Source organism: Bos indicus, chromosome 24, assembly GCF_029378745.1.
Source record: "Bos indicus isolate NIAB-ARS_2022 breed Sahiwal x Tharparkar chromosome 24, NIAB-ARS_B.indTharparkar_mat_pri_1.0, whole genome shotgun sequence".
Taxonomy (NCBI): Eukaryota; Metazoa; Chordata; class Mammalia; order Artiodactyla; family Bovidae; genus Bos; species Bos indicus.
In genome coordinates this window covers 60,379,667-60,393,278 of record NC_091783.1, presented here as the reverse complement: position 1 = coordinate 60,393,278, position 13,612 = coordinate 60,379,667, and the positions used below count along the sequence as shown (strand labels likewise).

Genomic DNA, 13,612 nt, shown 5'->3' with positions numbered 1-13,612 from the left:
TGCAATATGCCATTTCACTTCTGTAGAAGAAGTCATTTGAACGAGAGCTGATAAAGAGGAATAAGGTGGGGGAGACTATCGAATTTCTATAACAGAACGGGAGGCTGTGCCTCTTATCGGTTCCAGCTCTAAAGGCAGATTGATTGTCAAGTGAAGGCAAGCTAGCTATGTCTTCTTTTGAGTGACATGTTGGTTAATATTAAGAACAATGGTGTGCTGGAAAGGGGGTCCCCGAGTATTACTTGTTCCTTTTCTCTTTAGACTGATCCACGGAAACGCAGCTCACTGATCCTTGTCTAAGGGGAGACCTTCTGGGAGAAGGAACCTTAACCCCCGAAATGAATCAGTGAAAAAGGTTGGTGAGAATTAGCTGTGCTATTGTAGGGAGCTAGAAGATGCACTAAAGCGCGTTACCGAAAAAAAAAAAAGGCTATTGCTAGAATGAATCCTGGGATCGGTAGCCACAGTGGGAATATTGCGTACCTTGTGAAACACAGACCCATCTGTAATTTCGCGCATGTTCGCTAGACTAAGGGTCAGACAGTTTGACCCCTGGTTCTGCTTTCATTACCTCTGACTTGTTGATGTCTATGAATTTTTATTCCTCTATTAAGCAGTGAATGCTATTAATAGTTCTCCCACCTACTTCACAGGATACCCCTGAGGATTTGTTGGGACAATGTAGGTGAGTATGTTCTGTAAGTGACTAAGGTGCCAACTGACATTTGAACAGCCACACAAGGAAACATTACTGAGTCATGTGTAGAAGTGATGAAGCTGAGCCTGAAACATATCTCTTGGGCACTTTTGGGGCCAAAATATATATGTATCTGAAAGGGCCCTATATATATATATTATATATATATAATACTATATAATATATATAATATATTACATATATTATTTTACAGATCTCTGAGTCTGTGATAAGTATTACTGGGGAGTAAATTCTGGCCGAGACCAATTCTGTAATAGCCAAACTTTTTTTTTCTTTTTGATATGAGGAAACATTGAAGAACTATTTGAAAACTTTGTAGAGAGAATTTTCTTTTGGGGTTACACTTACCAAAGATAGAGCTCAAAATGTGTATTAATGCATTTCCTTTAATGCCTGTTCTCATACGTGTACATTTTATCTAAGCATTACTTTCAGTGGCTTTGATGGCTTTCTCTAGCTACTTTAATCATGTAGCTTTGGGCTCTAAGTGAGCAGGTGTGTGTGTGTTGGGTGAGGGGGTGGGCCATGCAAATGTCCCCTCTCCTGCTCCCACTGCTAAATGTTCTGAATGGAATGAGTTTCGAGGAAATTTCGAGAGGAATTTTAGGGAATTTTAAGTAGATTTTGAGGAATTTTAAGACTGTCCCTTCTATTCTCCCATCTCTAACAAGCTGGATATGCATTCTTGCCAATTAAAACCTCCTATCTTTACCTATAAGCATGATCTGAAGAGCTCAGGGAAAAAAGGAGGTGTTCTGTGGAATCTTTGTGATGAATATTTTGTGGGCTGTTCAGTTGCTTCTGCTTTCATCTCTCTTTCCTGCCCACTTTGGCCTCCTACACACCAGTGCAAAGCCCTAGTGTTCTTCCCTTTCACGAGCAACGCACAGAAGTGGCTTCTGGATGTTTGGGGCCTGTGGAGCCCTTGATGACCCCGTGAAAGGGCTGGTGGTCCACATGTCCCGCTCGTGTCCCCTGTGATACACCTGAAATTCCAAAGCCCGCAGTGCCTGGGAACTCTTTTTGTGTTAAATAACTCGATGGCTACAGCTGATTGGCAAGCACTTTCTTCCTGCTTTCTTAGGATGGAATGCATGAAAAATACTCCCTGCCTAACTTCTCAGAAAGCAAAATCTGGGTTATCCAATAGTTAAAGAAGAGTTATTCTTTTCACAATTAGAGTTGTTTATGCAGGTGAGGAGAAAATTGGTTCTGTCAGAAATACTAACCAGTCTGCAATTATTATAAATAAGATGGTTCTCATATTCATGTTTTTTTCCTCCAGGGTAAGAATAGCAATGATGTGTCTGATGGTGGGCTAATTGCTGTTGTTCTTATAAAGGAAGAGACTGCTATATGTATACATAGGTCTGTTTTGAAAGACCATGTATGCTACATGAAGACAACATTAGTGGAAATTGACTTCTCTGTTAAATGAGTCTTTTGAAAGTTTTTTTTTTTTTTTTTTTCCCTTCCCATCCTGCCTGAAGAAAGTAAACAGCTTGGTAATGAACCCAGTAGGAAGAAATTAAAGTTGTACATAAAAGTGTGCTCTCAGTGAATTGTTTATTTCGTTACTTAAATTTGCTGTGATATTTAAAATGTAAGGGAAAGGAATGGTTACTGCTTTCTCCTTGAAATGAACTGGGCTTTTATGGTCTCCCTCTGATTTCTCTCTTCATTATTCCAGTTTTCCCAAGCTTTTTGTGGTTAATGGAAATACTACTCAGTAAGCTCAAGCGACATCTCGACGGAAGCAGGAGAGTCAGTCACCTCTGTTGCTGACTTCCTCTAGGATGGGGGTGGGGTTGTTTTAATCTTCTGTTCTGACTTCATGCTTTATAGCGGTAAATGGAGGCTGTGTTGCTGTGGTTTCCGACAGCTAAACTTCTTAAGCCATCACTTTTACTTATAATAAGAGCCTCAATAATGTACTTCAAAAGAAAGGCAGAACTTTGCGAGGATCCTGGATATTAGAGTGAAGTATGGTGGTGCGTCACGAGGAGTGTCAGCATGAAACCAGACGCATCTCCGCGCAGTCACCTCACCTCCCAGTCAAGAGTCTCTTCTGAGAAACACGGACGTTTCACTGAGGAGTCAGCCCCTCAGTGTGGAGGACAGGTGGTCCCGGGTATAAACTGGAGTGAAAAATTCATATGAAGATGGTGTCTGTGAACATGTACAGTTCACAAACAATAAGGCTCCCACTGGGGAAGCCCATAAAGAAAATATTTTCAGTGCTTCTGTAAACGAGCTTTCAACATCCCTGGATCTGTGTGTGCATGTCTGTGCTACTGACGAAATGGAAGTGGTGTATAGTGTAGGTTTGCATGCTGGAAGATGACATAGTTCCCTGACCTGAAGCCTTTTTCTTTTCCTACAGGTGTTCCATTTTGCTTTTCAACTGGGCCGTCATTAAGTGAGAAGAGGCTCGGATCCTCTTCTGTGGCCATCGACTCACCAGCCTCCCCAGATCTACCCGTCTGTGGAGGTGACCGAGTCTCAGCAGAACAGCAGAACCAGAAGAGGCGGTCCAGGTATGAGGGTTTCTGGATCTGGGCTGTGTGCTCGCTTCCAGTCCCCTACTCCACCCTTACCTGCCTAATGAATGACACTGCCCCAACTCCTCAGTTAACATGTCTGAAATGGGATATATCTTAAAGTCAGTATGTAGATTTAATGTGGTCCTATTTCCTCTCCCATCTTTAAAGAAGCTGTTAATAAATTGACGGTGTGTCTAGAACTGAAGAATTATGCTTTTACCTTTTTATAAAATCGAACGGAATTCTTAATTTCCATAGAGAGTTCTTAGAAAAGGTAGTCATCACTCTTATTTATTTCCCTTTGAATTCCTGCTCCTCCAAGTCCCTCAAAACCTATGGAAAACTTGAGCCTAAAGGCTGAGCTCTTACAGTTGTCACTCAAGGCGTGATCAGCCCCAGAAGTCTTCCCTTTCTCACCACTTACTGTCTTTGCTGTTCTCTCCTTCCCACAACCAGATTAGTTTGGACGAGGGAGTGCTGTTTTAAGATGTTCAGAAATGGAACTGTGGGGTTGCTGTGGCGGAGGGGGAGGTACAGGGTGGCTTAGTTGAAGGTTTTAGGAACAATGTATGGTTTTATGTAAGACAAGAGGTGTGTGAGTTTGAGTGTGTGCGTGTGTGTCTCCCCATGTGGGTGAGAGGAACAGAAGGAAAAAACGGTAGAAAGCTTGAATTATGTAATTAAGAGCTGGCTTTGAAAAACCTGATCAGTCCCATAATAAAACCTGTTTTGTATATCCCGTGTAGAGGTTGCCCCTCTGGCTATAAATTCCCTAGCTTGGGTCATGAATAAAGGCATTTCGCTTTCAAAATCCTTTTGCTGGAGTTCAGGCCCAGTTCTTTGTTTTCATTCTCCTGTAATCGACTTTTCCTGTTGAGGGTGTCCTGACTTTCCCCATCTTCCAAGAATGGCACATGGATTCTTCCTGATGCTTTCACACATGCTTGGCATCCAGTAAATGTTTTAATCCTAAAGGACTCAGGAAGTTTTTGACCTACTTTACCCTTCCTCTGGTTTTCACTTTTAATCAAGCTAATGAAACTACAGTTCAGTCCATGGGCACTTGCTTTGACTGCAGTTAGATAAGAATGATCAGTCTTGATTTTTTTCAAGGTTGTCTCACATGCTCACTAATTTCTAGTCTTATGTGCCATTTATAATTGCATTTGTGCCTGTTCATTCAAAAAAAGCATGTGTTTTAAATGTAATTCTTTGGCTAAAGTTCTTCTTTGATAAGAAGTTACAGATAATCACAACTCAGGTTTTTATTTATAGCTTTGATTTCGTAGAGAAGTTTAGGTGGTAGGATAATTCTGATAAGTCTTCCCTGGACCATAAAGATTAATCCATAGGAGGAAGAGTTTGGGGGAAATAGTAAGTCTGCTGTCTAAAATTAAGACAATTTATTAATTTGATAAATACTTGAGCATCAAATGGGTTTAATCAAAGAATGGTTTGTAGGGACTTCTCTGGCTGTCCAGTGGTTGAGACTCCACACATCAGGGCAGGGCGCTCGGGATGCCCTCTTCCAGGGGATCTTCCCAACCCAGGGATTGAACCCAAGTCTCCCACACTGCAGGTGGATTCTTTACCATCTGATCCGTGAATACTGGGGCAGGTAGCCTATCCCTTTTTCAGGAGATCTTTCTGACCCAGGAATTGAACCAGGGTCTCCTGCATTGCAGGCAGATTCTTTGCCAGCTGAGCTCCCAGGAAGCCTGTGTGATCTTGAGCAAGTGACTTCAACTTTTTCAGTCTCAGTTGGCCGTCTAGAAACTGGAGATAATTATAGACTCTCATGGGGTGACTGTCAGAATTAAGGGAGAAAGTATGTATGAAGCTCATAGCTTGGTGTTTGGAAAAGCCTTGCACTTGAAAAATAGTAGGCGCTTCCCTACTTCAAGATGCTTGCAGTTTGGTGGAGCCGTGTGTGTGTGTGTGTGTGTGTGTGTGTGTGTGTGTGTGCGCGCGTGCGTGCGCTAAGTTGCTTCAGTCATGTCCGATTCTTTGATACCCCATGGACCACAGCGCCCAGGCTCCTCTGTCCGTGGGATTCTCCAGGCAAGAAGACTGGAGTGGGTTGCCACTTCCTCCTCCAGGGGATCTTCCCCACCCAGGATGGAACCCGCATCTCTTTTGTCCCCTGCCTGTTGGCAGGCGGGTTCTTTACCACAAGCACCACTTGGGGTGCCCTTAGTGGGGCCGATACTACCGTTACTCTGAGCAGGAGTCGGTGCGGGCCTGACACCGTTCCTAGCAGTGGTGACGATAGGGTCCGAGCCACAGTAGGAGTTATGGAGCGGTCTCAGCAGAAGTACTAGCATGCATTATTTACTCCACGGCAGGTTGTGTTGAGTAATGTGCATTCTCTTCATTATTTAATCTTTGCAAGAATTCCACGGAAAGGTATTCTTTTCCCATTCTGCAAAGAAACAGATCAACAGTGGTGTGCTCCGGTTGGCTCCTCCCGACGATCATGGAAGCTGACTTGCACGTCTCTTCCCAACACCCGAGTCAACCATGGTGTGAGGATTTCCAGCACAGCCATTGCCAGATGCCACATAGCGAGTCATGGGGTGAACTTCTTCAGCAGCTCACGACTGACTGTAGCACAGTCTGTGTGATAAGAGCCCCAAGATGGGTAGAAACAAAATGCTACACCAGGTTGGAGGGGCTTCTCAGGTGGTGCAGTGGTGAAGAATCTGTCTGCCAATTCAGGAGATGCAGGAGACGCAGGTTTGATCCCTGGATGGGGAAGATCCCCTGGAGGAAGAAATGGCAACCCATTCCAGTGTTCTTGCCTGGGAAATCCAGTGGACAGAGGAGCCTGGCGGGCTACAGTCCATGGGGTCGCAGAGAGTCAGATACGACTTAGCCACTGAGGACACATCACTGCACGCTGCTCAGAAGGGGGAGAAATGATTTCTAGCAGGGAGGAGATGCTTATGGTAGCATCGGAACCAGACCTTGCAGGACAGAAGGAAGGAAGGCGTCGACGTGGATGAAAGTGCACGGCAGAGGCACGGGTGCAGGATGCAAAGGGCGTGTCTGGGGGAGAGGAAGGATTTAATTTGCCTGGAGAATGAGGTCTATTCAGGAGGGCAATGAGAGATAAGACAGGACATGTAGGCAAAGCCCAGTAGCTTAGGAGCTTTGAATGTTGCTCGACTGGAGTGTTTGGAATATATTTAATTGTCCATAGTGAGCAGGTAAACGTCTTTAAGCATGCAGATGTATACTTGTTCGATCTCCGTGTGTCAGTGTTTCTAGAGGGGAGTGGGGAGGGCCGGGGGTCAGTGAGAGTCCAGGGAAAGCTGGTGAGGAGCCCTCGACCAGGGGTCAGGGCGGAGCAGGTGGTGAGACCTCTACAGTACTGAGGAGACAGGGTCTCCAACACTTGCAAGCGGATCCCACTCTCAAAGGGTATGAAGAAGGTGCGTGCTTGGGTTAGGGCAGGAAGTTGAGAGGAGGTGCTAGTTAGAGGCAAGGTGATAAATTTGATTTTAGACTTAAGGATAAAAAATTGATTCTTCAATGCCTGATTATTTAAAGAGGCAAGAACCTTCCTTCTCTTTTTAGTCCAAAACTTCAAAGCAGCTTTGGGCATAAAGAATGTGAACTCCCTCCTCTCCCTTGGAGCAATCCTTAGCGTCTCCGGACGCGCACACTGAATCCAGGCTAGAGACCTGGGGCCAGGCCTGCTGGTCAGTGACTTCCTGCGGCTGCCTTGAGCTTCACCTTCGCTGGGGACGGTTTTGACCCACCAGTCCCCACATATTGTTCTTTTCACACAGTACTGACTCTCACGTTGGGATTGTGGGTGTTTTATCTTTCATAGTTCTAATGTGTAAAGAATGAACACAAAGACAACTGGATAATCTGTTCAAGGAAAAGAAACCCCCCTGGAAAACAAAACAAAGCAAAAATCCCATTGATACTTACTATCTATCCTGTTAAAGGAAAAGAGAAGCCTGTCTCCTACTATGTACTTTCAAAGTGCTTTCCTCTCTTTGAAGGAGTGATGCGCGGTGGGGCTGGGGACAGCTTGGCGGGACTTTTTCCCTCCCTGCTTTTCCACGTGTGATACACTGGGTGTCTCCTTAGCCTTTCTGAGTCTCAGACGTGAGGATGGTAATCGTCTTTAAAGGATCATCACGCCTAGATTATCGTGCCTAATACTACAGATCAAATTCTGTTTTTATTTATTTATTTTACTTTCTATGTGTTTCCCTTTTTGTCTTTTTTTCAAAGCACCCTGTGCGTTTGCTGTCTTGGCTTTTTGTTGTTCAGTGTTGTAACTGTTTACTTGTCTCTCTTTCCCCCATTCTGTGAGCTCCTTGAAGATAGTATCTTTTACCCATGTATCCTGATACCTAGTGTAGCATTTGGTAAATGCTAGGTGCTTAATAAATATTAACTGGGTGGCTAGTGCTAGTGTATTTTTAAGCTATAAAAAGTACTTAACAGCTTGATATTGTTATTCTAGGCCTTCAAACTTTTATTTTGAGTTAATTAACATTTTTCCATACTGATTTTAGTATCTATTCTTGAGTGAATATGGTAGTCGCTCAGTCATGTCCAATTCTTTGCAACCCCATAGACTGAGGCCCGCCAGGCTCCTCTGTCCATGGGATTTCCCAGGCAAGAACACAGGAGTGGGTTGCCATTCCCTTCTCCATCTATTCTTACCAGCAAAGTATTAAGTGGTGTGTAAATAGTATAGTTCAGTTCAGTTCAGTTCAGTTCAGTCGCTCAGTCGTGTCCAACTCTTTGTGACCCCATGAATTGCAACACGCCAGGCCTCCCTGTCCATCACCAACTCCCGGAGTTCACCCAAAACCACGTCCATCGAGTTGGTGATGCCATCCAGCCATCTCATCCTCTGTCGTCCCCTTTTTCTCCTGCCTCAATCCCTCCCAGCAACAAAAATCAAGGAAACAGGATACCGAATGTAACGAAACTTTGCCTGTCAGAAGCGCTCTAGACTTAGGCATCACTTGTAATCTAAAGAATCTTTTTTTGAGATGCTTGGAAACCTTACAAGGCGATTGGGATTTGAAACATTACATGGCCTAAAATAGATTTCCAACAGTAGATGATTTTAAAAATTATGATATACCCATGCAAAGGGATGCTATGTAACTCTGCCTTTGAAAGAAGATCAAGAATTGGTTTAAAAGCTGTTCTGAAAAACACCATTTGTTATCAACTTCTTAACACATGTTGCCATACAACCTTCAATTGGAGAAACAAAATTTGGCCATTTCACAGTTTTATCAGAAAGCAAGAACTATACTCTAGAAATATCTCAAATGAACTGATAAAGTCGTTATATTAGAACTGGCTGATCCTAAGCTGATGTTGTCCATTATCCATAGATCTCAATGACCTTTTGAGAAGGTAGTTGTAGAAAGCATTGTCTTTAAGCCTAAGATTCAGTATTCTCTTGTCCACTTTGATACCACTCGTATCTTGGATCGCCACAACAGACCATGCCCAGCCATATCACATGATGAGAGCCGTTCTTGGGTCTGTAGGTTGCAGCAGCCACCTGCTTCTCATTATGTCATAGTGACACCGTCGTGGGGCAGAGACTGGCTGACTGCTCCCATCTTTCTGGGTTCTCTAGTGTCCCCGCATGTTCTCTAGCTCAGCAACTGGCACCCTCTTTCAAGCAAGAGTGCAAGGTGGTCCTCATTTGGACTCTAAACAGAGTGCCTCTGCTCCCCAGAAGTCCAGTCCCGTTAGCCCTCTGTTAGAATTGTTGAGTTGATACTTAAGTTTGTATTCTTTTTTGGAGGAGTTCTACCGTGTTAATAGGTGATGTATAAAAAAGGAAATTCCCAAATGGCACGAAGCAAACTGGCCTCAAACTAGGTCTTCCAAGCAGAGCGGGATCCTCAGGAAGTGACCTGATGACTCTCAGGAGTGAGAACTGCTCTGAATCTAGGGCCTTCTCAGTCCTTCCCGACTCATCAGAATCCCGTGTAGTTTCGGCATCAAGGGCACCAGCGAGGCTCAGGCCTGGATCGAGAGGCACGCGTCTCATGGAATGAGGGAAAGGGGTGGGACCCTCAGGTCTTCCATCATTAGACCTTGTTTTGGGTTATTTTGGTGTTAATTCCTGATTTCTGGCTAGCTGTTGCTATGAAACAAATCACCTCAAAATGCAGTGGCTGAAACAGCATTTCATTAGTTCTTGTGGGCCCCGTGGGCAGGAGTTTGGGTGTGTGTGGGCCGGGGCTTCCGGTGGGGTTTCTCAGGCCTCTGCAGCACATGGCGCTGGATTGGGCCCACGGGGGCTCCTGGGGCCTCGGGGTTTCACCTGGTTCTTCATGTGCCGTTTCCAGCGGGACTAACTCGGGCTTCCTCGCAGCGTGGTGGCTCGTGAGGGCCGCTGCCCGCGGGCACGGCCAGGGCTCCCGTGTGGACGCTGCTGTCTCACAGCAGAGGCCGCGTCGCCTCGTATGACCCAGCCTCAGAACCCTCTCAGCACCACTTCCGTTGGTTACAAGCCGCTGGCAAGTCCACACACACAAGGGGAGGGGAGTCGGTGCCACCTCATAACAGGGGAGCTGCAGAGCGCCAGACGAGCCTGTGTGACGGGAGATGGTACTGTGGCCATTTTTAGGAAATGCAGTCTGCCACACCTGGATTGTCAATCAAGCCGTTCAGGGCCGCTGAGGAACGTTGGTAATCTCAAAGAGCAGAGGAAGGTTTTCGTATTTAAAAGGGATTGATGCAGCAGGGGTGGGGAGATGGTTATTCTTTGCTTTAAAAAACTTACATAGGCCACATCCTGTCCAAACGACCTAGTCTGCATTTAGGAATGGAACAGGCTGTGTGGAGACGGGTGCCCATAAAGGAGGGAGCTCCGTGTGAGCAGAACGCACGGGACGTTGACTACGCCTTCCTCAGGCGCGGAGGAGAAGGTGCGGCTCTGACTGTTCAGTGCTGACTGGAGAGTTGTCATCAGTGGGTCACTCTGAGCTTTAGTGCAATGACAAGGACACTTACAGGAGCAGGTTCTGCACCAGATGTTTAATATTCATTCATAATTTTAAGGATATCTGAAGTCATGGTCCCTAAGCACTGAGATTTTACCAAAGCAGAAGCCAGTGAAAATGATGGTGATGACGCTTGAGGCTTAGCCCTCGACACGTGGCTCTTTGGAGAGGTGTTGGAATATAAACGGAGCGGCGATGAACATGATAAAATCCAGTAACAGCTCGAAATGAGAGCTCATTCACAAAGATTGTGGTGCTGGATATCATTGCCTCCCAGTCGGACTCCTAACTTTTTTCTCTGTTGGGTCTTTTGCTCTATTTTTTTTTTCCTAACCTGGAGCATGATGGGCACTTCTAGCTATCCAAGTAAAATCCAGAAGTCAGATTCCTCCCATTTCCCCCGTATCTGGCTTCTTAGACTGTCAGATTCTGCCGTTTCTGCTTTCCGAGTCCTTCTCCAATCCCGTCTTCCCTCTCCAGCCTGCTGTTCCTGTCTCAGTTCTCATGCTCTGAACTTTGCATCTTCACCACTGCAGAGCCTCAGAGCTGGTGGCCTGCACTAATCTAGTCTCTAATCAGCCAAAGGGATCTTATCAGGGTGCTCACCTGCTAAAAGGCCTCTAATAGCGTCTCATTTCTTAGCTGATACAATCTGAACTCCTTGACAAGGCACTTAAAGGACCTGCATGACCGGCACTTACCTACCATCCTAGATTCATCTCCTGCCCCTGCTCCCCTCGCCTTCTTGTCCATCAAAATAAACTAGACTCTGCATTTCAACACCCTCATGCTTTTGCTCAGACGTGCGTGCCTTCTTTGCTTGGCAGCCTCCCTCCCGGGGAGCACTGACTAAGCATTAGGCCTGCCTTCTCTGCCCTCATGCCACTCTGTCCATTCCACCAGCCTGCCCCTCAGCCCTGCGAATTCTCGAAGTTAGTGACTGTCACCTCTGTATCTTCAGGATTAGCACAGTGTTGGCATCAAACAGGAATAAAATAATATGTGAAATAGAACTCAATTTAATAAAATGTGAACAACAATTCAGCAATGTAACATTCTCATTCAGAAAGCATCTTGGCACCTGGAGGGCGATGTTCCAGGTAGGATTAAGGGTAGGATTCCAAGGAGCCTCCAGGTGGGACTGCGATCCTCACCAGAGCTTTGCCAGTTTCTGAGAGGACTGAGGAGTGAGGTGGGAGCTTGGAGCAGATACAGAGGAGTCATCAAGGCCTTAAAGATAAAACCTGCAGTGTCCGAGGAAAGAAATCTCTAAGGCTGGAGGAGGAAAGCCACGGTTCAGCTCAATAGTGACATCCACATTTTAAAAATTCATTACTGAAGATGGACATGTCCTAGGAATCTGGAACAGGGAACATGGCCTTAGTAGCCAAAGAGATTTAAACAAAAATGGGTCTCCTGGCAGTGAAGTTTATAAACTGGGGCAGCATTTCTGGAGATTATGGAACCTGCCTTTTTGGGGGCAGTGGGGAGAAGATGGGGCACAAGACTGCAGGCAAGAAGTTTCCCACGGACTGAACTTTGGGTCTGCCAGAAGCTGGGGTGGAATCCAAGGGCCAGGAAGTCCTTTACAAATCCTTTACGTTGCTGATATTTTCAAATGCTGACTTTACATCATGTTAAGAGCATTTAACTCATTTTTGCCTAAGAGAAATGTTGCACTTAAAAGCACCCTGGTGGCACAGTGGTCAAGAACCCGTGTGCCAGTATAGGAGACTTGAGTTCTAACCCTAGGTTGGGAAGATCCCCTGGAGGAGGAAATGGCCACACACTCCAGTAGTCTTGCCTGGGGAATAGTCTGGCGGGCTGCAGTCCATGGGGTCGCAGAGAGTCAGACACGACTGTGACTGACCACACACACACACATACAGGAAAAGAATCAGTGGTCCTTCTCTAGAGAGCAGTCAATTGAGGCTGATGCTTGATTCTAGCTGTTTCTATTTTGACTTGCTGTAAAATATCAGTAAAGGAAGGAATTTTTAAAAATGACCTGCCGATTGATCTCAGGTAACATTTGTGGTGAGATAGGATTGTTAGCTCTTCTGTCTGGAAAAACCATATGCCTCCTGTGCTTTTATGCTGACACTTTCCCTCTTTTGGATATTTAAATACCATATAGGGGTGTCACAAAGATGTTCTAGTGGAAACTGCAGTAGCAGTTAAAATCCCTGTATATTCTTTTTCTATGTTGGTAAAGGGATTGGATTTCTTTGGAATGGAAAATGCTCTTATGTATCCTTTTGCAAAATTTAATTTATTTTTTCTTTCTCCTGTAACCCCTTTCGTCTTTTCTATACAGTAAAGAGTCTTTAAAAGAAACCCATATAAACCCTACAAGCTTTTGTTCCTACACTGTGAGGATAAGAATAGTTTAACAGGAAACAATCCACACGCTTTCATCCATGTTAAGGGAAAAGATTTTGCAAATGTTTTTCTTCAAAGTACTAAAAGTAAATGAAGGCTACAGAAAGAGACTAACATGAAAGCCTTATTAATGGAAACGCATTCTGATAAATCAAGCTGATTCCAATCTTAATAGTCAATTTAAATAATGGAATTGGTTAATAGCATCAAATTAGGATTAAAGAAAGGGATAAAATCTATTTCCACAAGTTGTTTCAAAACAAGACATTCACTGGCTGATGCCATATTATATGAGTCTGATTATACTGTACATGGTAGAGCATGCCCGCGATAAAATCCTGCTGGGAGATGTGTTTAATCAGATGCCTTTGATATTATTTGAGTGAAAGCTACTTTGGATTCAAAAGACTCAAAGAGAAAAGTCTTTAGCTCCTGCAATCAATCTTAATCCACTGTGGACGCTTGTGCTCCACACACACCCCATCCCAGCCTACTCCCACACGTAAGCGTGAGCTGAGTGGCTGTGATTTCAGATTTGTCTTTTCAGAAGTCATGAACAGAAATTGGTTTTGCTTAATCACCATGTTCCACTTACTGTTCATTTCTAAGCTTATCAGCAATCAAGTCAAAGTGAAGATTTTCTGTTGGCAGGGATTTTAATGGACACAAGTGACTACACCGAACAGCTCCCCAGTAGTGATTTAAAATTGCCGTCTTAGCCAGCTTCGAGCTTTGTTTGGCTCCAACCGCAACTAAACCAACACACGCATTTCCCAAGACAACCTTTCTATGCCACTGACCGATTTTAAACCAAATCTCTGGAAGACATGTCCGAAGTAACAGACCACATGAAACGTTTTCTAACTTACTTTTCCCCTTCTTCCGCGGAGTGTACTAGTTTTGCGTTTTTCTGAGCTTGTCCCTTTGGAGGTGGAGTTCACGTCATGCTGCCAGCCCCCACT

General features: G+C 44.8%; 1 protein-coding gene and 1 long non-coding RNA gene across 2 annotated transcripts in view; one reads left to right on the top strand and one right to left on the bottom strand.

Moving 5' to 3' along the window:
- CDH20 (cadherin 20) overlaps window positions 1-13,612 on the bottom strand; it is a 213,330-nt gene that overhangs the window by 56,587 nt on the left and 143,131 nt on the right. The window lies entirely within an intron of this gene.
- LOC139179505 (uncharacterized) overlaps window positions 1-13,612 on the top strand; it is a 195,775-nt gene that overhangs the window by 55,473 nt on the left and 126,690 nt on the right. Inside the window, exon 2 of the long non-coding RNA XR_011563873.1 lies at window positions 3,102-3,255. This is a non-coding gene — a long non-coding RNA (uncharacterized lncRNA). The remainder of the gene's footprint in view (window positions 1-3,101; window positions 3,256-13,612) is intronic.